Genomic DNA, 20277 nt, shown 5'->3' with positions numbered 1-20277 from the left:
ATTGCTCCAGCTGAAGAACGAGCTTCTCAATTAATCCTGGGTCTAAGGCATGCTGCTGAGCCTTTCTGCTCTGATCTCACAGGGCAAGGTAACTGCCCGCTTGCCAGAGCCGGTGACGGCGCTTCAGCACTGCATCCTGCACTCCGACTGTTTTCCTCTACGGGAAGTTAATTGGAAAGGACATCAAGAATCTGGCTTAACATTCTGATTCTCCTGAAACGATGGTTGGTGGTATGAAGGGTACTTACTAAGGGTGGGGAGAGACCTCAGTTGTTGCCAGCCCTGCCGCTCACTTTCTTTGCGGTTTTGGGCAAAGCGTTTAACCCCTCTGTGCTTTGAACTCTTTTTTTTTTTTTTTTCCCCCCCCCCCTGTTTAAAATGATGATAATGTGCAACCTTAAGAAAAACCCTCGAGAGCCTTGAGGGAAGGGCGTTGTCACAGTGCTGCCAAGTTCTGTAGTTGTTAGGAGAACGGATGTTTAACTTTACAATTTCAAACAAAACAAACCCCTCTTTGAATAAAGCATTGCATGTAGCTGCTGGGGTTTAGGCATTAATAATGTTTCAAGTCCTTGCAGACACTCCCTAGTTCATTGCGTTGTCAGAGGGATGAAACTGGTGTGTTTTGCAAAAGGAAGAGTAGTAAGAGGGGGAGTATCAAGAGGTGAGCCTCTGCCAGAGGTGAACAGTCAGAAACAAAAAGGAAGGGAGCAGCCAGATGCTCTTTGGTGCAGCTACACCTCAAGTGAGCAAGAGACGCAACGTAAGAACTTTCTTTGTAGTAAACAATGCAGTCGGCATGTAAAAGCAGAGTCGGAAAGGGTGGTTGCTGACATGAAGAAATACGAGCTGCTGCTTTATCTTTCAGAACTAACAAGGGCTTTGGAAGTGTCTGTTATGAAAGCACTGTTCCCCAGGAGAAAGACAATGAGGATTTCCGAGATGTGTCCTGTGACACGTAGCACCAGGAGAAGCCCTGTCAGTCTGATAAGGGATTGTGAGAGATCATCAGGTGGGAGAGAACTGAAATAATTCTGACCTTTTGGTATAGGAAAGCTCTTGCCCTTCATGGACTGTCCATGCAATTGTTGCAGCTTTGAGGATCTCTTCATTAACCTCTCAGATGTCCAAGCAGGCTAAAGGAACAGCTTCTGTCCCCTGGGATTTTGGCTCTTTGCTTTGCAGCTTCAAATTAGCTGATGAAAGGGGATTGAACAGTATCCAGGCTGCACGTGCTCCCATCGTAGTGAAATACAGAGAGAAATCTCCTGACAGATCCTGACAACAGGAGCCAGAGCAGCGAGAAAACAAGGAGCCACAGCAGCGAGAAAACAAACACACACTGTCTGGGGCTTTCAGGGGGTTTGTGTCTTCAGCCAACTGCAAGTTATCAGCCCCCTTTTCACCGTAATTCACAGGGACATGGGAATGTTTCGGTTACAGCAGCACTGCCAGGCAGCGCATGGCTGTGTGGCTCCGGGAGCTGGGGCAGTTCCTGCTCATAGCTGTGACTACACCAGCACGGGGTGAAGCAGCCCGTCTGCACTCTGCCAGAGCCTACAATTAAGCCTCTCAAGCCTGTTTAAATGATACTGAGGCACAGCTCCAGCGAGCAGGCTCTGCCTTCCACCACCCTCATTTACGCTTGCTGCTGATCACTCAGTATCCCCTATTCGAGCGTTTCCCTCTGCAGAAGAAAGGTCAACGAGGAAGAGCAGAGTTCTTGGCTCGCACGTCTGTGACGCCGGGCTCTCCAGAGAGTGCGGTACTTGTGGGTCTTTACGACGTCTGCTGAAGGATGTCGGTGTCTGAGCCGCGGAGCAGGTCAGCGTCGGTAAGCTGTCTGTGGCAGAGCCTCTTGCTCACGGGAGGATGGGAACAGCAAGTGACAGAGGGACCCAGAGTTCACATATGAGTGCCTTTCAGCACCTGTGAATATCACCAGTTCCTTCCCAGACTGATGCTGGCAGGGTACAGGCCAGGCTTCCCGCAAAAGGTTGGTGGGGGTTTGCGCTGGGTTTTTTGTTTTAAGAGTCTAGTCAGCAGGAAAAAGGGCTAGAAATACATCTGAGCAGAGAGAAGCCTCCGAATCTCATAGCTAACTGAAGCTGAAGGCGCGAAGGTTGGCAGAACATAATTACCTAAACTGGAGTTCAGCCAGGACACTGGGGCTCACCCTCCTCCTCCAGCGAAAATGCCGTTGGATATTTGATCACTATGGTGGGTCCCACCACTTGGTTTTACGTATCTCCTGAAAGATGGAGTTGCTGGAGCAGGAACCTCACCCCCCCGGCTTCTTCCTGGAGCTAAGACCATGTAGTAGCATCCACCGAACCTTTCCTAGCCACAGCTTGCAGCACCTGAATTTTCTCTGGCAATCCCTCTCCAGGTTTTGCCAGCTGAGAACCTGCTCCTCCACATGTGGGATGTGGCAGAACCACAGCCCAGAGGCAGCACGTCTGCAGGCTCTGCTCGCCGCTTTGTCCTTATCGCTGCTGTGGCAGGTGACCGCATCCTTGATCCGCTTCTCCCCTGCATGTTCCCGCATCCAGCCGAACCCCCTCGGAGCCTGCAGCGGGGAGGGAACGTGAGGCATGCAAGTCACCCCGTGCCTAAGGATTTTGCTGGTGCAGTTCTGCAAATTCCCTCTGTTTTGGCCACATCTAGACATGCCGGCACGGCGTGGCGAGGGAGGACAGCTTGTGTTTGGCAGTGCACGAAGAGGAAAGGCCTGGATTCATTGCTGTGACTGTGTAACAAGCCCTGCCTTGTTAGCTTCTGGGGTGATCAACAGGATTGGGGCTTCTCCGGCTGCCCTGCCGTCGCGTGGGGGGGTGTCATTGCCACCTCTGTCAGCAAATGTGCCCCCGCTAGCTGGGCTGGCAGAGGGGGCATCCCATGGCTGTGTGCCCCTGCTTTGTCCCCATGGCCGGAACGCACCAGAAAAGTTCTTCCTTCTGATTCTTTGGCATAAATATTTCATGCGACCCAGGAACGTCCCAGCGGGGGCCGTGCTGTGCACTCTGAACGTGGGCCACGTGCGTGGAAGCGGTGTATTAATTATTATGAAACAGCTCAGAGAAACAAATGCAGGTTGCCATGGAAGCACCAGCAGCGACAATGTCACCTCATTTTTAAGATGCTTTCAATGTTCCAAACACAATTTCCCTTCTTTTTCCAAACAGACGATGACAAAATAGCCTGGTGGAGGGGAGATGAGGCTGCGGCCGTCGGCTCTGTAAAACTTGACTCCCCGTTATTACAGCCGAGGGATCAACTTCGTGCTGAAGCCCCAGGGAAGGGAGGAAGGAAGGGAGCAGGAGGTGGAGATGCTGACCCAGGAGGTGAAGGACAGCGCAGGCTGGAGATGGGGGGAGTAGGTTGTTCCTTCCCCATCCCCGGCTGTAGGGGCTGGGGGTCTGCAAGGCAGCTGGTCTGGTGTCTCCGGCTCCTTGGGAGGGTTGGGATGTGCCAGGAAAAGTTAAACATTCACAAGGGTTACAACAGGGACACAGGAATCTGTCTCTGAGGATTTGGATGGAATAAATTGAAACCTTGCATGAGAGAGGAAATGAGGCAAGTGGTAATGTTAAGAATTGATAATGCTGATTTAATGAATGCGAAAATTCAAATCATTGGAGAGGAATGAAAAAAAATACGATAGTAAATGCCTGGAAGCTGGGTTCTTCTTGCCCCTTTCAGTCATCTATGCAAAGCAAAACTGTGACCTTTTAACCCCCATCATTTTAACGAACCTTTTGTTTCCTGACTTGCCCCAGGAGCTTGTAGTTTTAGTGGATGTAGCCAGCACCAGCAAATCTAAAGGAATAATCAGTCGTGGCCAAGCCCTGCCCTCGGCTAGGCCCACCTGCGGGCTCCACGCGGGCACTCGAAGGCAGCAGCGTTTCACTGTGCTGTGGTGCCCCCCGAGCGACGGCAGGTGGGCTCTGCCCCCTTGTCCCCCCCGCCTGAGCGTGTCACCTCGCAGAGGGGTCCCGGCGAGCTCAGGCAGCTGCCGTGGCACCGCTGCTGGGCACCAGCTGGTGGATGTACTGAGCCCTGAAATGGGGTGACCTACGCACCGGTGTCCTGCGCCCTTGGGGGTGTTGGTAGCAGAGATGCCACGTTTGTCCTGTTCTGGCTGCGCTTCTTCTGTGACAGCGTCTGCCTTTGGTTAGTCTCTCGCTTCACGTTTGTTCTCTTGCAATTACCCATTTCTTAATTCCGTCTCCCCTGCCTGGGTTTTTGGGGTTGTCTTTGCTGAAGTACCGTGCATGCTTAAAAACCTGCACTGTTAGCCACCCAGGCAAGGCAAGAGCCTTGTGGATATTTCTGCAGTGCTCAGGGCATAAGTAGAAACAGATTTACCGGACACGTGCTGTTCAAAACTGGTGGAGAAAAAAAACCAAACACACATTAAAATTTCATAGATTCCTAATACCCGATATCCCTGCTCTGTGAAACCTTTCAGTGCGTGGATATCTGCTGCCTTAGAGGATCTCTACAGAGATCCCGATTGTTGATGCTGAGGGCAGCAAGGTACATTCAGGAGGGGTGGAATCGTGGCTGGGGAGCTGGGGTCTGGCTCTCAGCCACCTCGTGCTCACACAAATGGGGTTGTGTCCCTGCATTTTTCACCCGGACCTGGAGAGGGGCTACGCCACCATTCATGCTTGGCCTTAAAATCTTTCTTGGATTAAAAAGGAACGCTGCAACTCACTGTGTGTTTGGAAAACTCACATATACTCAAATAGAGTTACAAAAAAATGCATTTTAACCAAGTAACCTCGTAATGTTTTTCAGCGACCTCGGATGACTACTTGCAGAAGGAAGACTGCAATATTCCAGCTGTTAAATCAAGTGATTGTGGATTTTGATTCTTTGTGGAAAGGCAGTGATATTTCCCTGCAGTAATAGCGTGAGCCAGAGCCAAGCCAGCGGGCAGCAGGCGGGCACAGATGAAAAGTAAGTACTCTCCTTAGATTCATTTTAATTCCCCCTGTTATCTTATGAAAACTGCTAAATCATCAGCATCAAGAATAGCATTTGTGGTTATTAAAAGCATCCGTCAGTCCACTTAGCCACTGTAGCTGGTACTAACCCCAATCTGTCTGTTTTATGCTCCTGCTGTGTTGACTCTGCACCTCTGCGATGATGACAGGGATGGCTGATTTAAAGGGGAGGATGGAAGGCAGCAGCGGCTGTGCCAGAAAGCAGCGGAAGATGCGCAGAGACTTAGAAATCCTCTTTGTAAAGGGAAAAAAAAAAAAAAAAGAATAGAAAATGGATTTCTCAAACGTTTAGCCCTGCCAGGCCTCTGCCCTCATCCAAAAGCGAGCTGTGATGCTGCTGGCTGGACTTCAGCTGCAAGCGCGTTGCATTCGCATCGGCGGCTGGCCTGTTTGCAGGGTGGTTTCGAGGAGTCCCTGGCCCGTGGGCTGGCGTATGTGGGAAGTGGGCTTCACAGCTGAGGTTTTGGTTGCCTGGTCTCTGCCTGGCAAACATGAGGCAGTGGGACCACAGCAGATTGTACACGAGTGAGGGAATATTGCCGGAGCTGTGCTCGTAGGAATCTGCTTCAAAAGATGATGGCCAGATGTCTGATACCTAAACCAGCCATGGGACTCTGGAGAAATCACCTGAAACCTGCTTGGCTCCAGCTCCACAGACCCAGCCCTTGACCATCACCCTTCCCTCGGGCCTTCCTCTCCCATCCACTCAGCTTCCCTCCCCAGGGAAGCTGCATTTCTGCTTCACTCCCAAATCCAATACCCAGTTTAGCACTGGTCCCATTCCTGAGGTGGGAGATGCTTCACCCCAGGCTCCTTGCAGGGAACAGCAGAGCAGGAGGAAGCCAGCAATGGTTTCATGTGGCCTCCTCCAGTAGAGGTGTAGAGCATCCTCACATCTCACCAGCTGCAGTGAGACCTAAAAGCTCCCAGCATCCCTTCGCAAGCAATTTTGATGCTTTGGCAGCTGGGCTTGGAGGTTTTGGGGTGAAATCCCTCCTCCCAGAGTGATGAAGATGGCAACCTCCTAGAGAGCAAATGTCAGCCTGAAGCTCAGGAAAGGGAGAAAACCACCCCCCGATGCATCAAAGGGGACACAGATGGTCAAAAATTGATGGAGAGCACAACTCGCTGGCAGTGCGCCTGTGGGCATTAATATGAAAGCAATTGTTCCACAGATGCACAGTTCTTCTGATGAACCAAGCTCTAGCAGCTAATGACAAGACAGGAGCCATTTAACAAAACAACAGGCAATACAGATTTGCCACTATATTTTTGATGGATTTTTTTTTTTTTTAATAATGAGGTTTGTGGGTTTTGTGTGTGTTTGGTTTTTTTTTTTTTATTTTTGTCTTTTTAAAAAAGCCTCCTTTCATGTGAGTTGATGAAAAGTCCCTGTGTTTCCTGTCCCTTCCATCTCCAATCTTGCTGTCCGGCAGCTGCTGAGAAGTCCAGCTCAACGATGCCGTACACGTTTGCAGCGCCAGCAGCGAGCTGTTCCTACCAGCCTGAGCAGTCAGTGCCTTTTCTGTCTGGTCCTTGGTCACTGGCAGTGCCCGTGATGCTGTAATCCTGCCTGCTGCCCACGCCAAGCTGGACGCGGAGCAATGATCCGTGTGGGATCCGTGTGGGAAGCCAGCTCAGCACCGAGCTGCCAGCAGGGAGAGGCTTTGGGCTCACCCCAGCCAGGGGGGTGCTGTGGGCTGAGGGAAAACGGCCTGGAAGTCTGTACCCTGAACTCTTGCCGTTGTTAATTAACCGTGTAACCTCTCTCTTAGGCAGCCCTCTTCGTCGGTTCGTTTGTCTTGCTCCTCATTTGGCAGATGGAGAAGCTGAAGCGCGGAGGACCAACGTTCTGGCCAATTGTCATCCATCGAGTCCATCTGTAGAAGCCAAAACAAACCAAAGTTCCCCAGGCGCTGGACCAGCGCGCTGACCATGAGGTAACGCTGCTTCCATACTGTTCTCCCGATAAAGTTTGATTAAATCAAATTTCTCCCTTTGATTCCTCTTGAAGTGCTGGAGTGCTCCACTCAACTGATTCCTAAATGATTCCCCAACCCACCTCAAAACTCTGTGCCTCTTGCTCTGTGGCAGAGCAAAACATCTGATGTCCACGCAGTAATGTGACGCTGGCAGAGCTCCAGCGAGCCTACCTGGAGAGTGGGGTGGGGGATTTGACGCTCCTCCACCAAGAATGGGCAGCTGGGGCCATACCGGTGGATCCCTGTGTCAGGCTAACTGGTGCTGAGAGCATCCTTGTGGAGGAAGGGCTGTTCTGGCCACAGCAACGCTCTAAATTTCTGCTTGCTCATACCAGACAGGGACCAAACATGGATTTCTCACTGGGCTGACGGTGGGCTTGAGGAGAAGCAAAATATCCCTTCTTGTGCCCTGCACAGCAGCTGAGGGTGTTTCTTCTAGCCTGGCACCCTTCACCCGCCTCCTGGAAACTGCGTACAGAGCGCTGTTCCTGAAACGCGCCGTGATGCAGAAGGAGACCAGGCTTCTCCGCACAATCCCTCTTCAGCAACTGGAGAAAATGAACAATGACAAAAGGTGCCCTTAAGGGTATTTGCTTCCCAGTGGAATGCACTTAAGGGCTCTGTGAAGCACACTGATGTTATTAAAAGGATGTGCGCGGGGGAGCGCTTGTCAGCCCTAAGTGAAATTGATAAAAAGATGTTTTATGCAACAGGCTGTATTTAAATCTAAGGGACAATTTAAGCTGCTTTGTGGGTAATAGCATCTCTTTGATTGAGAAGCCGTGTTTTAAATATGGAATTAGTGATAGTGAGCGTGTTGGTGACCCTGTTTTCAGGGAAGGCACTGTTACGTGTGTTGCAGTGAGCAATAGGACTTGAGGCACAGTGGAGTGATGTTAACCCTTCAGTGGCTTCATCCAATTAAGTACAAGCCCCTCTGCCCTTTCCTGGCACGTCAGAGGTCTGCGTTCGCTCCCTGACCACTGTGTGGTGACTGCGCTCGGTCGGGAGCACCAGATTTGAGAGGAGAAGTACCAACGTCCAGCCACGGGCTTTGCAAGGGCTGACAGTGGAGAGGCATCTACGCCAGCCTCATCTGAAACCCTCTCCTGGTTAATTGCCTTCTGCCGGTGCAAGATCAGCCTCCGTTGCAGACAGCTATCACATTCGTTATCGTTCCCTTTCCGAGCTGTCATCCAGCGTTACTGTTCCCCACCGCACTCACCCCAGACCTTGGTTGCTTTTCAGTGCTCCCTTGATGCAGTTTGGCATCTCTCTGGGCGAGGAGCGCTATCGCTGCCACCTTCCCCTATCGATATCCCTTTTGTGTGGTGCCCTCCTGCCTCGGAGCTCAACACCACCAAGCCAGTAATTAGCGTCACATTATAACTGAATTGTCAAAAGGAGCTTGTGTCAGAGCTGAGCGAGTCAGCAGGATTCCTCCTGTCTCCTTTGGTCTTTCGTCATCTTTTGAACATCTTTTCTTCATCGCTTTATCATTTATTAGTCATGATGGCACGTAAGGATTAGCTTGGGAGCCTTTTGCGGCAGGCACTGTATTTCCGTGCTCCTGCAGCGCTGCGGGCAGCTACAAACCCGTACCGAGGGCTGCCGCTCGCTCGCTGCCCCAGCCCTGCTTGCAGCCTCTCTCCTCCTTCGGGCTGTGCGCTGGATCTCCAGCGGGACCCAGGGGATGTTTCCAGAGGAGCTTCAAGTGGCAGCAGACGTGTGTGCGTGTGGAGGGGGCTGTCCAGCCCAGCCAGGTAAGAACCAGCCGCTAAACCCACAGCAGGTACGTGGTGGCAAGCAGCTGAAGCGGTGCTAAAGGGGGTTTGAACAAGCTCTTGCTCCTCCCTGCTGCTGCCCCTCGGAGCTGCCCCGTCCTCCTCCGCCAGTCGCGTTTGTCCTGGGCTGTGCTGTGCGCCCCGGTCCTGCTTTCAGCACTGACCCTCAGCACCTGCCAGGAGGGTGCTGGGTGGTAGGAACCTCTGCACCTCTGCCAGGACAGCGCGGCCGCTCCTTCAGGCAGACAGCAGCGTGTACCAGCCTCTGGTGCAGCAGGAGGATGCTCAGAGCCTGGCGCAGCTGCTCGGCGCAGGAAAATGCAAACCACCTTCTCTGCCACTGCAACTCAACCTCTTGGCCGTGAATTTTGGGTTTCCCTTTTGGCAGCTTCACTAGAGAAATTGCAGATGAAGAGCTGCGTGGGGCTGGAGCAGGAGGAAAGGCCACGCTGCAGATCACCAGATCCTACTGAACACGCTCGCCTCTTGTCTTGCTGCTGTTTCCTACAGGATTAATGCAGAGAGCACGTAGAAAACGCCTTGGCAGAAATAAACATGTTTTCCATTCATCTGGGAATCCCAGCAATCTCTGTTGATGCTCCTGCTCATAGCCAAGCCACGAGCTTTCAAAACACCATTAGGACTCATTTTACAGTAGCATTTCCAAATAAAGGCGGCAGCTCTTACACAGCAGTTTGCAGGGCTGAGAGAGGAGGAAAAGCCGTGTGTTGTCTCGTTTGCAGGTGTGTTGACCTGTGGTGTTTTTTGTTTTCCCTGAGCCTGTTTTGCAGCAATGCTTCCATTCTCCTCTCCATCTCCCCACTCGGGGATGCTCTGCAATTCCCCGGAGAGATACTGTTGCTGTTCACCAGTAGCAGGATTGCAGGATGTGGAGGAGAAGAGCACCAGGACCCGTAAGGCAGGGAGACTTGGGCATCTGGCTGCAAAGATGGCTTGGGCACGGCTGCTTTGTGGGCCAGCAAAGTTTTCCACAAAGCAAGGCTCTTGCAGAAGTAAATGGACCAGGAAGCCAGCCTCATCCATGCTGACTGAGGGTGGATCTGTGGAAAGCAGCTGGGGAGGTTGAGATGCCCAAGGGCCAGAGCAAGAGTTGGGATCCAGGAGCTGCTTCCTGGGCCGGTGGCTGGCAGGCCAGGACAAGTCCCTTCAGTTCTCCTGCCTGCACAGGCGGGTGCTGAGTGCCCTGGGGGACCTGCGAGGAGGGGGACACAGTCACTCCTAACGCAGCAGGAGAGGCTGGAGAAGCAGAGCTCCAGGAACCCGCCTACGCACCGCACATCGGCGGGGACCCCTCTGCTCAGTCCGGGGCTGGCTCTGGCAGGACAGGTCTGCACGGCCCCTTCCCTCGCCGTTGGTTGCTGAGAATTTGAAGAAGTCCTCTTGGAGCTAGGATGGGTGCAGGGCTGTGTGAGCCTGTGGCACCCATGGGCCCCCTCCGCACAGCCCCCGCTTCGCGCACGGAGCAGCAATTCGGCAGTCAGTGACAGCAGCGTCACCCCAAAGGCCATGCGGGCAGGGGTTGGTGCGCAGAGGTGGTGGCATTTCTTCTGGTCCCACTCGCAAGCAGACAAGGCACTTCGCCCTGGCGATCGTGCATTCCACCTGCCCACACATCCATCACCCGGTGCCCCTGCAAGCTTCCCAGTGGCTGTATTTCTTTCCCCGTTAAAATTAAACCTCCCAGCTGGATGTGCTTGAAAGCCATTCCTGTTCCCATGTTCACGGAGCTGCCTGTCCCCGCGCTCCCGTCCACCCAGCAAGGATTTGCTCGGGAGCAAGGGCCTCCCCTTGGCTGCCGCCTGCCGGAGGGGTGAGCTCTAACTATCTGGAGGACAGGAGTGTGCGAAGAAGAATCAATATTTTATGAAGCCTTCCCAGCTGGCGGGTGGTCACAGCCTGGAGGGAGACACGCTGCCTGCCCCTCGGCTCCCTGGGGAGATGCTGTGACCCTCAGCAAGCGGAGCTGCCGCATTCGGAAACAACAGAGCGCTGCGTGACGTAGGCAGAAGGGAGCCAAGCGCCCCCGTCACCCCCAGCTGTCTCCGAGAGCGTGGACTGAACGGGAGAGACGTTTTTCTCCGAGATAGCGGGGAGCTGCTTGGATTTCCATCCAGCACCGGTAAAAGGAGCTCCCTCCTCCTGGATACAAAACCCACCAGGCCCCCGCCAGCCAGCCCCGTGCTCCCTCCCCGGGGTCGCTGGGGGAATGTCCCGGCGTGGCTCGGGGGGTCCCCACTGCTGGGGCCACCAGGGCATGGCTCAGGCTCAGCGCTTGTGCCGCTGCCACTCGTGCCCTGGTTCCCCAGGGCTTGTGCCCCGCTGGCTCCAGCTAGTGCCGGGCCAGAGCCGACGTCCTGCTCTGGACCAGCTGGGCTCAGCCGCGCTGGTGAGCACAGGGAGCCGGGGGGGCGAGGGGATTTGGGGTCTCACTGCTCTGCCGGGCAGGGGTGGCACCAGCTGCTGGATCCAGACATGCCGGCACAGGCAGCGGCTCTGCACATCTTCCTCAGAACAACCCCCTCATCCCTGAGGATGCACCGTGCGGGCATTTGTGGTGGTCCTGAGCTCGGGTGCCTCTCGCTGCAGGGACTGTCCCGGCCCTGGTGTAGCCACTTATGCCGGAGCTGCCGGCTGGCCGGTGACCCCCTGCAGCCCAGGGCTGATGGCCAGGGAGAGGAGAGCCAGGGCACAGCTCCCACACCTCTCCCCTCCAGCTGGAGCCTCTGAGCACACAGCTGAGGACCTGCCACCAGCACCGTGCCGAATGTATTTCCCACATTACGCTGCATCCCCATTTACATGTGATTAATTGAAACCTCTTGTTGCTATGGGACTGACATCTCCCTGCCTCACCTTTGCTTTCACTTTTTTTGTTGTTTTTTGTTTGTTTTCCGGGTAATGCTCTTTGTTCTTTTATTTTCTGCTCAAATGTAGTGGAAAAACTAGTGCTGGAGGAGGGGGGTGGGAAGGGGGAGTTGGAGCTTGCAGTAGGAAAGAATGGACTTTTGTAAATACATAGGCAGCTTTTGCATAGGGTTCAGCAGAAATAACCTGCTTTCTGTGGGTCAGGAACCGAGGGGCTTCCCAGAAGAGAGGCAGCAGAGGGGACCTGATGTGCTGGGAGGTGGGTATGGGACTGGGGGGACCCAGAGCGTGCACCAGCCCATCCCTCTTGTGCTCCGCTGCATCCCCAAACCGCCGAGGCAGGCGGCCTGAGCGATGCGGGGAGCCAGCATTTGGCACCCGCCAGCCCCAGATTAAAGCTGCACGTCAAACCCCACGTTTGCTGTTGGGGTGGTCACACGCTTGTCACACGCTGTTGTTAGGAACTGTCCTGGAAGCAGCAGCAGCAGGGTTCAAGGCATGCGTTCGCTGCCCCAAACTGCTTACGGCGGGGCAGACCCTCCCTTCCCCGCAGGAGAGCGTAGGAAGGGACCCGCCGAGGAGAGCCTGTCCCTGGGGAGCTGGGATCTGCAGGACCTGTCCCAGGGCAGCGCATCCCCCAGGGCTGCAGGGAGCTGGGGTGAGCCCTGGGATGGGACTCGTGCAGGGTGGCCGCTGCCTTAGCGTGGTGGCGGAGCTGAAAGCAGCAGGGGGGACCAGTCTGGCTCCCCTGGGCGTTAGTAAAGCTCTTGCTGGTCTCCGTGCTGGAGGGGCGGGCCCGGGGGCTAGCTGTAGCCTTTGCCAGGGCAGAAGCAGAACAGGACCCGCTCCCCTGTGCCAGAGATGCTCATGAGGAGCACAGTAATCCCTGCCCCAGGGAGATAGCTGCTATAACATCGTCTGTCTTTGCTCAAGGGGAGTTATCTTTCATTTTTTAAGTTATTAACACAAAATTATCGATACCCATATTCTGGTTTGTTATACCTCCTAGCAGGGTTGAAAGCAGATAGATTTCCGAAGAAACAGAATTGATTCGGTACCGACGAGAGCAGAGCAACATTCAGCAGCGCTTCAGGGCATGAATCGATGCTCTCCGAGGCGCAGGAGGGAAAGGTGATGCAGGTACCGTCAGGAGCAGCTCAGGGGACGGGTGGACGTGTGCTCCTGCGGTACGGCCAGGAGAGCAGCAGCCGCGGGAAAAGGAGGCTGGATTCACCACAAACTGGTTTTGCAGATGCACCCGGCATGAAACAACCCGAAACCCAGTGTGCAGCCAGTTTAGCGAATTAAAGGTCAGAGGGGAGGGCTGGCATTGCCGCTCTGAATTCCTGAACAGTAGAAGCCACAGGACTTAATTCTCCTTTTCAGCCCAGCATCCAGGCTTAGCTTCAGTTTTTCCACTGCTACAGGATCCAACCCAATTCTTGATAAATTGCTCTAAGGGCCAATAATCCGCGTTCTTCAAAAACAAAACCAAAAAAAAGACCAGAACAACAAAAAAACCCCACAATCTATTCTGGGTCAAATTTATCCAGCTTCATCCTTCAGTAACTGGATATGATCTTTGTCTCCCAGGTTGAAGAGCATCTTTTGGTCACGCTGCTGCTCCCTGTAGCGCTGTGCTGCAGGTCCAGGGTGGGTGGATTTATCGCCAGCTGCGTCCACAGGCTGTGCTTGAGGGTGCGAGAAGGGAGAATTGGGAAAATTATTTTGCTTTGCCATAAAAAAAAGAGGCCAGTAAAGGCCAAGACTGTTTCTCAGAAAAGGATTTGGTGACTTTTTAGAGCAGCCAGTGCCTGCCCTTCCCTTTGCGGTCAGCTGAGACCCGAGCAGCCAGCCTTGGGAGGGCCAAGCTCATCAGCCACGTGGCCAGATTCCAGTATTACTATTAAAAGCTCAAAACCCCAGAGTCAGCTTCTCTCCTGGGTCCAAAGATATGTATATGTATTAAAAAAAAAAAAAAAAAAAAAAGCCAGATTTCTCTGCTTGCTGTCTGGATTTTTGAATTTCTTCCTATTTTCAACCACAAAAATCTAGAAACCTCACGTTTTAATGGAAGGGAAGACTTGTAATCTGATAACATAACCCCAGGGGCTGCATGTAAAACAGGGCTTGTAAGAACTGGCCGCTCCAAAAGCTACAAAGCACATCCAGAGCAAAACCAGGAATAAAATGTGACCCCTGTTCTCTGGATGTACTCATTGTAAAATGTTTATTTCTTTTTTTGAACTGGCTGGCATTTTCCAAACTGCTACAGCCCTGCCTGCCCCTTCTTCGTGGGAAGTCTTGAAGGATATTTTGTTGGGAAAGAAATTCCTGATGAAGCCTGGGTCTGGATGCTGGGTGCACCTCACCGGAGGCGATGGGCAGCGCATGCCAGCCTGGCAGAGACGTCCTGGCTGCAAGGAACAGTCTCGGCACACAAAGAAAACAACAGTCTGGATCGGAGGGTAAGGAGATTATAAGGATTAAACAAGACGGAGAGGGATGTTTACGATTATTATTAGCTTCAAAATCTGCCCAACCAGAGCGGCAAGGCACTGCCCATCTGTTGTTTGACGTCGACAAGACCTCGATGGGTTTATTCCTGTCTGCACCTTCAATTTGATATTCTGGTACAACCTGAACGTAAAGCAATGCCAGCAACGGCCAAATGGGACAGCGGTGGTGCAGGGCTGGAGGTATTGAAGCTGGCTGCGGGGAGGCAGCTGGGGAAGAAAGGCCCTGCAAAAACCGCTTGGAGAGAGAGAAATATCATCTTAACCGCTGCAGTGTAGCAGGAGAGAGGACAGAGACACTGCCGGGCAGAGACAAAAGGCAACACAGAGAGTTTTCTTAAGGAAACGCTGAGAAACGGTTATAATTAAGAACACATTAAACTGAGCTGAGTGGTAATATTACATGAGGCGGCCGTGGCTTTTCACACAGTTCAAATTAACTCCCTTGGCATCACTGTTATAAATTCCCTTATCCACGTTTGCTCTAACCTGACAGAGAAATGTTGCTCAGGGCTGCCACACCAGCAAAGGACATGAGATGAGGGGGATGGAGAACCTGCCAGGAGCTTGCTTTAGGGGATGGGAAGCAGATGAAACCTTTTTCAAAGGAAATACATAAAAATCAAGGGATGGATTTTTCAGGCTCTTTCCCAAGAACTCCTCATCTCAACACTGGGGCTATTTCCTAGGTGCAGATTTGCCTCTGAGAGGGAAGGATGCTGAACCCAGAGCAGTTTTGAAGGGTTGTATGTGTGGAGCTGTGCAGAGGGGTGCGTGTCTAAACCATTCCTGAGACATGAATTCATCACTGTTCTTCAGCTCGAGATACTCCACTCTTTCAAAACGCGTAAACACATCCACGTGGACGCTGGGTGCGTTCGCCTCCCTGGGGCACGTGGCTGCTTCATCAGGGTGCCAGGCCCTAACAATTAATGCCATGGGGCACAACACCAACGGTGACAGCTGGCCTTTGGGGAGCAGAGCGTGGGCAGCCCAAAATCCCATCCAGTCCGGGAGGTACCTGCAAGCATCCTTCATCCCTGGGGCTGAAGAGGGGGAAAGGTTTCTGCTGGAAAGGATGGGGGACTTTCAGTGCCTGGATGGGTTTTTTGGATGCTTTTGTGGTTTTAAGCAGGGTAGTTCAAAGTGTTGGGTCAAAATAGAAATTTTTTGCTTTGTTTTGTTCCTGGTGAATAATTGGAAAGGTTTAAGGAGCTTAAATAGCCCTAAGAAAAGATGATTCTGAAATGACCGTTGTCTTTTTCTTTCTCCTGAAAGTCACCGAAAACCCGAGTGAACCTGGGTTGCATTTGGGAACTGGTTGGATGTTTTGGCTCAGCCTGACATGGAAACCTGCTCCTGGCGCGTTTGTAACCACAGGCTTGACAGGCAGAAGCGAAACAAGCAGTTCAAGTGACTCAGAAAAGATCACCTTGCAGGTAAGGGACAGAGCTGGAAACGTATCTCCCGTCTTCTCTCTCCCCTCTCTGCCAGGAGCTTTCTGTCTTTAATCAAACAAGTGAAAAGCTGTTTCTGTGGCAGGGCGATCATCAGCCGCGCCGCTGATGGCAGTGAAGTTTCACCACCCAGCAGGACCAGGGAGGAGAGATCCTTTCAGCTGCTGTAAATCGGCACAGCATCCCTTGCCATGCCAGAGAACCACGCTGATTTACCTTGGCCTCACTGAGGTCCCTGGCAGGCACGTGCCGGGGGGTCACAGTCGGGCGGTCGGTGTCCCCGTCCCGCTGATGGATGTCCCAAGGGGAGGCAGCGGGTTTGCGGTGCCTGGCAGAGGGGCAGGGCTGGCGGTGGTGGCAGCTCCAGGGGCCCAATTTTAACCTGCCACCAGGTGCCGGTGAGAAGCCAAGCGATGTTGTGCAGCCTTTAATGTCGCAAAGCTCCGGTGGGATGGGGAGCAATTGCCTGGGGCTGGGACGCTGCCCTGGGGTCCTCTCCCTGGTGCACTCGGTGCGAGTGTCTTTAGCAGAGGAACAGACAGAGCTGAACTGTGATCCCAGCAGGCAGAAAGTCTATCGGGGAATGAGGAGTAAACATCCTCCCAGGATAAGAAACAGGCAGCATGATAGTGGGCTCAGATGAGCGGTGGCTGATGGGGTCTGTTGCCCAGGAAAGCCCGGCACCATCCCTTCTCCCTGTTCCTCTGCAAAGCCCCGATCCACTTGTGGAAGAGGTCAGGGTATTGGATGGGGGGCTCAAAACCAGCAGTTCCAGGGGCTCAGGTTGTCAGCACGTGGATGCAAGATCCTGGAAAAAGGGTCTCTGTGTGAACTGAACTCTGGAGCCTTGGCAGGAGCAAGCCAGCTTCCCCCCGCGGGGCGCGGAGCGGTGCAGGGAGTTACCAGGGGGCTTTGAGGAGGGTTTAGGAAGGAGCATCTGTTAGGAGGAGGCATCCTGATATTGCAAAGTCTGTTTATTTTCTCAAATCAAATTGAAAATTCACAGCAACTTCCCCCAAGTTATGGAAGTAAATACTCGGAGCAGTTACACTCAGAAACACGCAACTAGCCAGAGCAAAAAGAAATATTTAGCTAAGGTCGGCCACAACTAATTACACGGGATGTACACATGACATAGTAAACCCTGAAATAAAGTCTCCAGCCCCTTTCCCACATATTGACTGCGCAAGATCCCATTTTGATGCTGAATTGCTTTGAAATTGCTCTGTCAAAAACTTCCTTGACATCAATATGCTCCCGCAAAACGTTTCAATCTCGGTGAAACAGCATTTCCCACTGGAAACCTCTTTAGTTTAAATATTTCCTTGTCGCTGCCGATGCTTCCTGGGTTCATGCCCTGCTTCCAGCTTTGTTCTCTTCTGCGACCAGCCTGTGACAAGGCTTAAATAAGTAATGATTTGTAAAGTGCTTTGATATCCTCTGATAAAAGATGCCCCAGAACACTGTGTATTACAGTACCATGATTTCTCTCCTCGTTTCTTCAGAACGCATTAAATGTGTGGGCACTCTGGTTATTTCCTCTAACGGTTGATATTTTACCCTGATGTATTTTTATCTTCGCTGTATTATATAACTAAGTTGTGTTGGTGTCAATCTGAAAGCTCCAGCGCTGTCAGTAAAACTAATCCAGTTTAACACAAGCCTAAGAGGAGGACTGAATTCCTTGTGAGAAAAAGCAGAATTAACCCAAATGAGTGAGTAAACTCCTCAAAGAGCGCCTGGTCCCGCTGTCCTTACATTGGGAAAATTAATGAGAATCAACACGAGCTAACTTTCACTCTCAGCTACATCCTCGGCATATGCCAGGGGAATTTGGACCCTGCCGTTTGCCTCCTAAAAGCTTTGAAGCTGGAGAAGTTGCACGAGGAATAACTCTTCCTCTCCACCCGTGTTAGAGCTGAGCAATCTTGGTGAAGGATAAATGTATTTTGGTGAAGAATAAATGCAGCATGAAAGAAGCCATTTCCCGGGGAACTAAACTATTTGTGAATTAGATGCTCATTTGGCAAATGGCTTTGGCCAAACAAATCGCCAAGAACAGAAAGCATGTGAGAAGGCGGGGGCGGGGGGGAGTTCCCAGCTGTGCCTCCGGAGCTGGGATGCACCCCTGGAGCTGGGATGCACCCCCAAAGCTGGGATGCACCCCCAAAGCTGGGGTGTGCCCCTGGATCTGGGATGCACCCACAAAGCTGGGATGTGCCCCCAAAGCTGGGATGCGCCCCTGGAGCTGGGATGCGCCCCCAAAGCTGGGATGCACCCCCAAAGCTGGGATGTGCCCCCAAAGCTGGGATGCACCCCAAAGCTGGGATGTGCCCCCAAAGCTGGGATGCGCCCCTGGAGCTGGGATGTGCCCCCAGAGCTGGGATGTGCCCCCAAAGCTGGGATGCGCCCCTGGAGCTGGGATGCACCCCAAAGCTGGGATGTGCCCCCAGAGCTGGGATGTGCCCCCAAAGCTGGGATGCGCCCCTGGAGCTGGGATGCACCCCAAAGCTGGGATGTGCCCCCAGGGCTGGGATGTGCCCCCAAAGCTGGGATGCACCCCAAAGCTGGGATGTGCCCCCAGAGCTGGGATGTGCCCCCAAAGCTGGGATGTGCCCCCAAAGCTGGGATGCACCCCCGGAGCTGGGATGCGCCCCCAAAGCTGGGATGTGCCCCCAAAGCTGGGATGTGCCCCCAAAGCTGGGATGCACCCCCGGAGCTGGGATGTGCCCCCAGAGCTGGAATGCGCCCCAGCGCTTTGGTCGAGAAGCAAAATGGGATGAAGCTCAGTGCCTGGCCCAGCTGCAAAGTCAACAGGAGAAGACAGAGACCCCTCCAAGGAGTCTCCACCAGGGTCTGGCTCACCCTCTGGAGATACCACTTTCTCCTTCACTACAGAGGGAGAGCAGATAATTAACTCCCACCAGCCTTCTGACTCCAGGCAGCAAAAATGAGCCGAGTCCTTCTGCGGTGGCTACAGACGCTGCTGCCGCTCGGTGTTTTTTGAGCCAAAGCCCTGGAGTGCTCCATGCTCCACACCAGCTCCGCTCTTCGCAGCAGATCAGCATCTGCAGGGCTCAGATGGGCGACTGCTGGTGCCGGGAGCCGGGCGGCCCCTTCTGCCCCCTGTGCCGGTGGTCCACATGTGTGACAAGGGCTCATCGCAAACGCTGTGATGCCAGAGCAGCCCGCTGTGCCTGGCCGGGGCTGGGGGACAAGCACCCTTGCCCAGCACCCTGCAGGGGCCACGCTCAATCCCCTGGCACTTCAGCTGCCATCTGCTGAAAACTGGGGGAGCTCCCCGGGGGGACGCAGCATGCAGGAGCAGTGACCTGGAGATAAGCCATGTGGATGGGGAGGGACCGCTCCAGCCTCTCCCGAGGTGGCTCTCGGCCATTGAGATGGAGCTGGAAAGGATGCTCAGGATCCCTGTCGCCCCCACCGCTGCCTGCCTGCCCAGATTGCTTCCCAGCACCCAAGGGCACGCTCGGCTCTCAGGGCTGTGCCGTGCCACCTGAAGGAAGCAGGGGACGAGGCGCTGGGTGTGCAAACACGGGCTTGCGGAGGGAAGACAAGCAAGTCCACAGGGGAACAAACCACAAACACACACTGGGAGCAAGCACGGCTTCCCATTTCCCTGAACAACAGCAGTGCTGATGTGGATTTTCCATCCCTCATCCCTCCCACCGCACTCAGCTCCCCAGCTGGGCTTCCTCCCCATCACGGGGGCCTTTCTTCCCTCCAGAGAAGGGGGACAGTGATGGGGTGTACAAGGCACCTGCTGCCTCCACCAGCGGCGCAGCAGGGTGGGAGGGCGCTTTCCTCCGGAGCTTCTGCCTCATCTACAATTTGCCGTCAGGGCAAAGCCCCAGAGCTCCTTCGGTGTCGGAATTTTTAAGACCGGTGCTGGCCACAGAGACCAGCTGGGCTGTGGGATTTCCAGTGCAAGACATTGTTCAGACCCAAAAGCGTGCAGAGCTCCAAAAAAAGAGTGATATTTACTTCTTGGTACCCAAGAGTCTGCAGAGCCAGGCTAATTATCATATGAAATTTGGTAAGAGGCATTAAGTCTTCTGCTTTCAGGTTTAAGCCAGCCTGTAATTACATGGGATTGGGAGATTTTCTGCACCACCCTCTGCAGTGCCTGGCACTGAGCATCCCTGGAAGCAAGATGCTGCGCAGGTGGTGCGCGTGCTGGAGCCCCGTCTCCGCAGCCCTCTCAGACGCAGCCCCAGTTTCCCGGGTGCATGCTCAGCTCACAGCCCTGGCCCGGCAGCCGCAGCTGATCGGGCACACTGACGAGGCTGACAGGCCTTGATTGCAATTAAGTTGTTGCTCCTCACCGCCCTGGGCCTGTTTTCCATTAGCACAGGCAGTTCAGTGCGCGCAGCCGTCAGCCTGATTTTATCGGTGATCCGGGCGAAAGCAGCCGGGCTATGGGGATGTGGGAATAGTTCAAGAGCGTGATAGAAAAGAGGTCACAAAAAATAGAAAATTCAGGTCATGGTGTTTGGGGGAAAAGCATGTGAGGATTGTGCTAGCAGTGGGCATAGTAATTAGTGTGTTAATTTGGCATTGCCGGGGCTGAGCCCACCTGCTGCTCCTCTGTGTAGGGGGGGTGTAAGGGAGGTGAGAGCAGC

At 53.6% G+C, this 20277-nt stretch overlaps 1 long non-coding RNA gene across 1 annotated transcript; it reads left to right on the top strand.

The window, feature by feature from the left end:
• Positions 1–4971: 4971 nt before the first annotated feature.
• On the top strand, positions 4972–17612 carry LOC106112296 (uncharacterized). Its single transcript, XR_008746410.1, has 3 exons — positions 4972–14132; positions 15459–15619; positions 15723–17612. It is a non-coding gene; the product is annotated as an uncharacterized LOC106112296 (long non-coding RNA).
• The last annotated feature ends 2665 nt before the right edge of the window (positions 17613–20277 follow it).

This window comes from Falco peregrinus, chromosome 3 (assembly GCF_023634155.1).
Source record: "Falco peregrinus isolate bFalPer1 chromosome 3, bFalPer1.pri, whole genome shotgun sequence".
NCBI lineage: Eukaryota > Metazoa > Chordata > Aves > Falconiformes > Falconidae > Falco > Falco peregrinus.
Note: the sequence above shows the minus strand (reverse complement) of the source record. Positions and strands in the feature narration are given on the sequence as shown.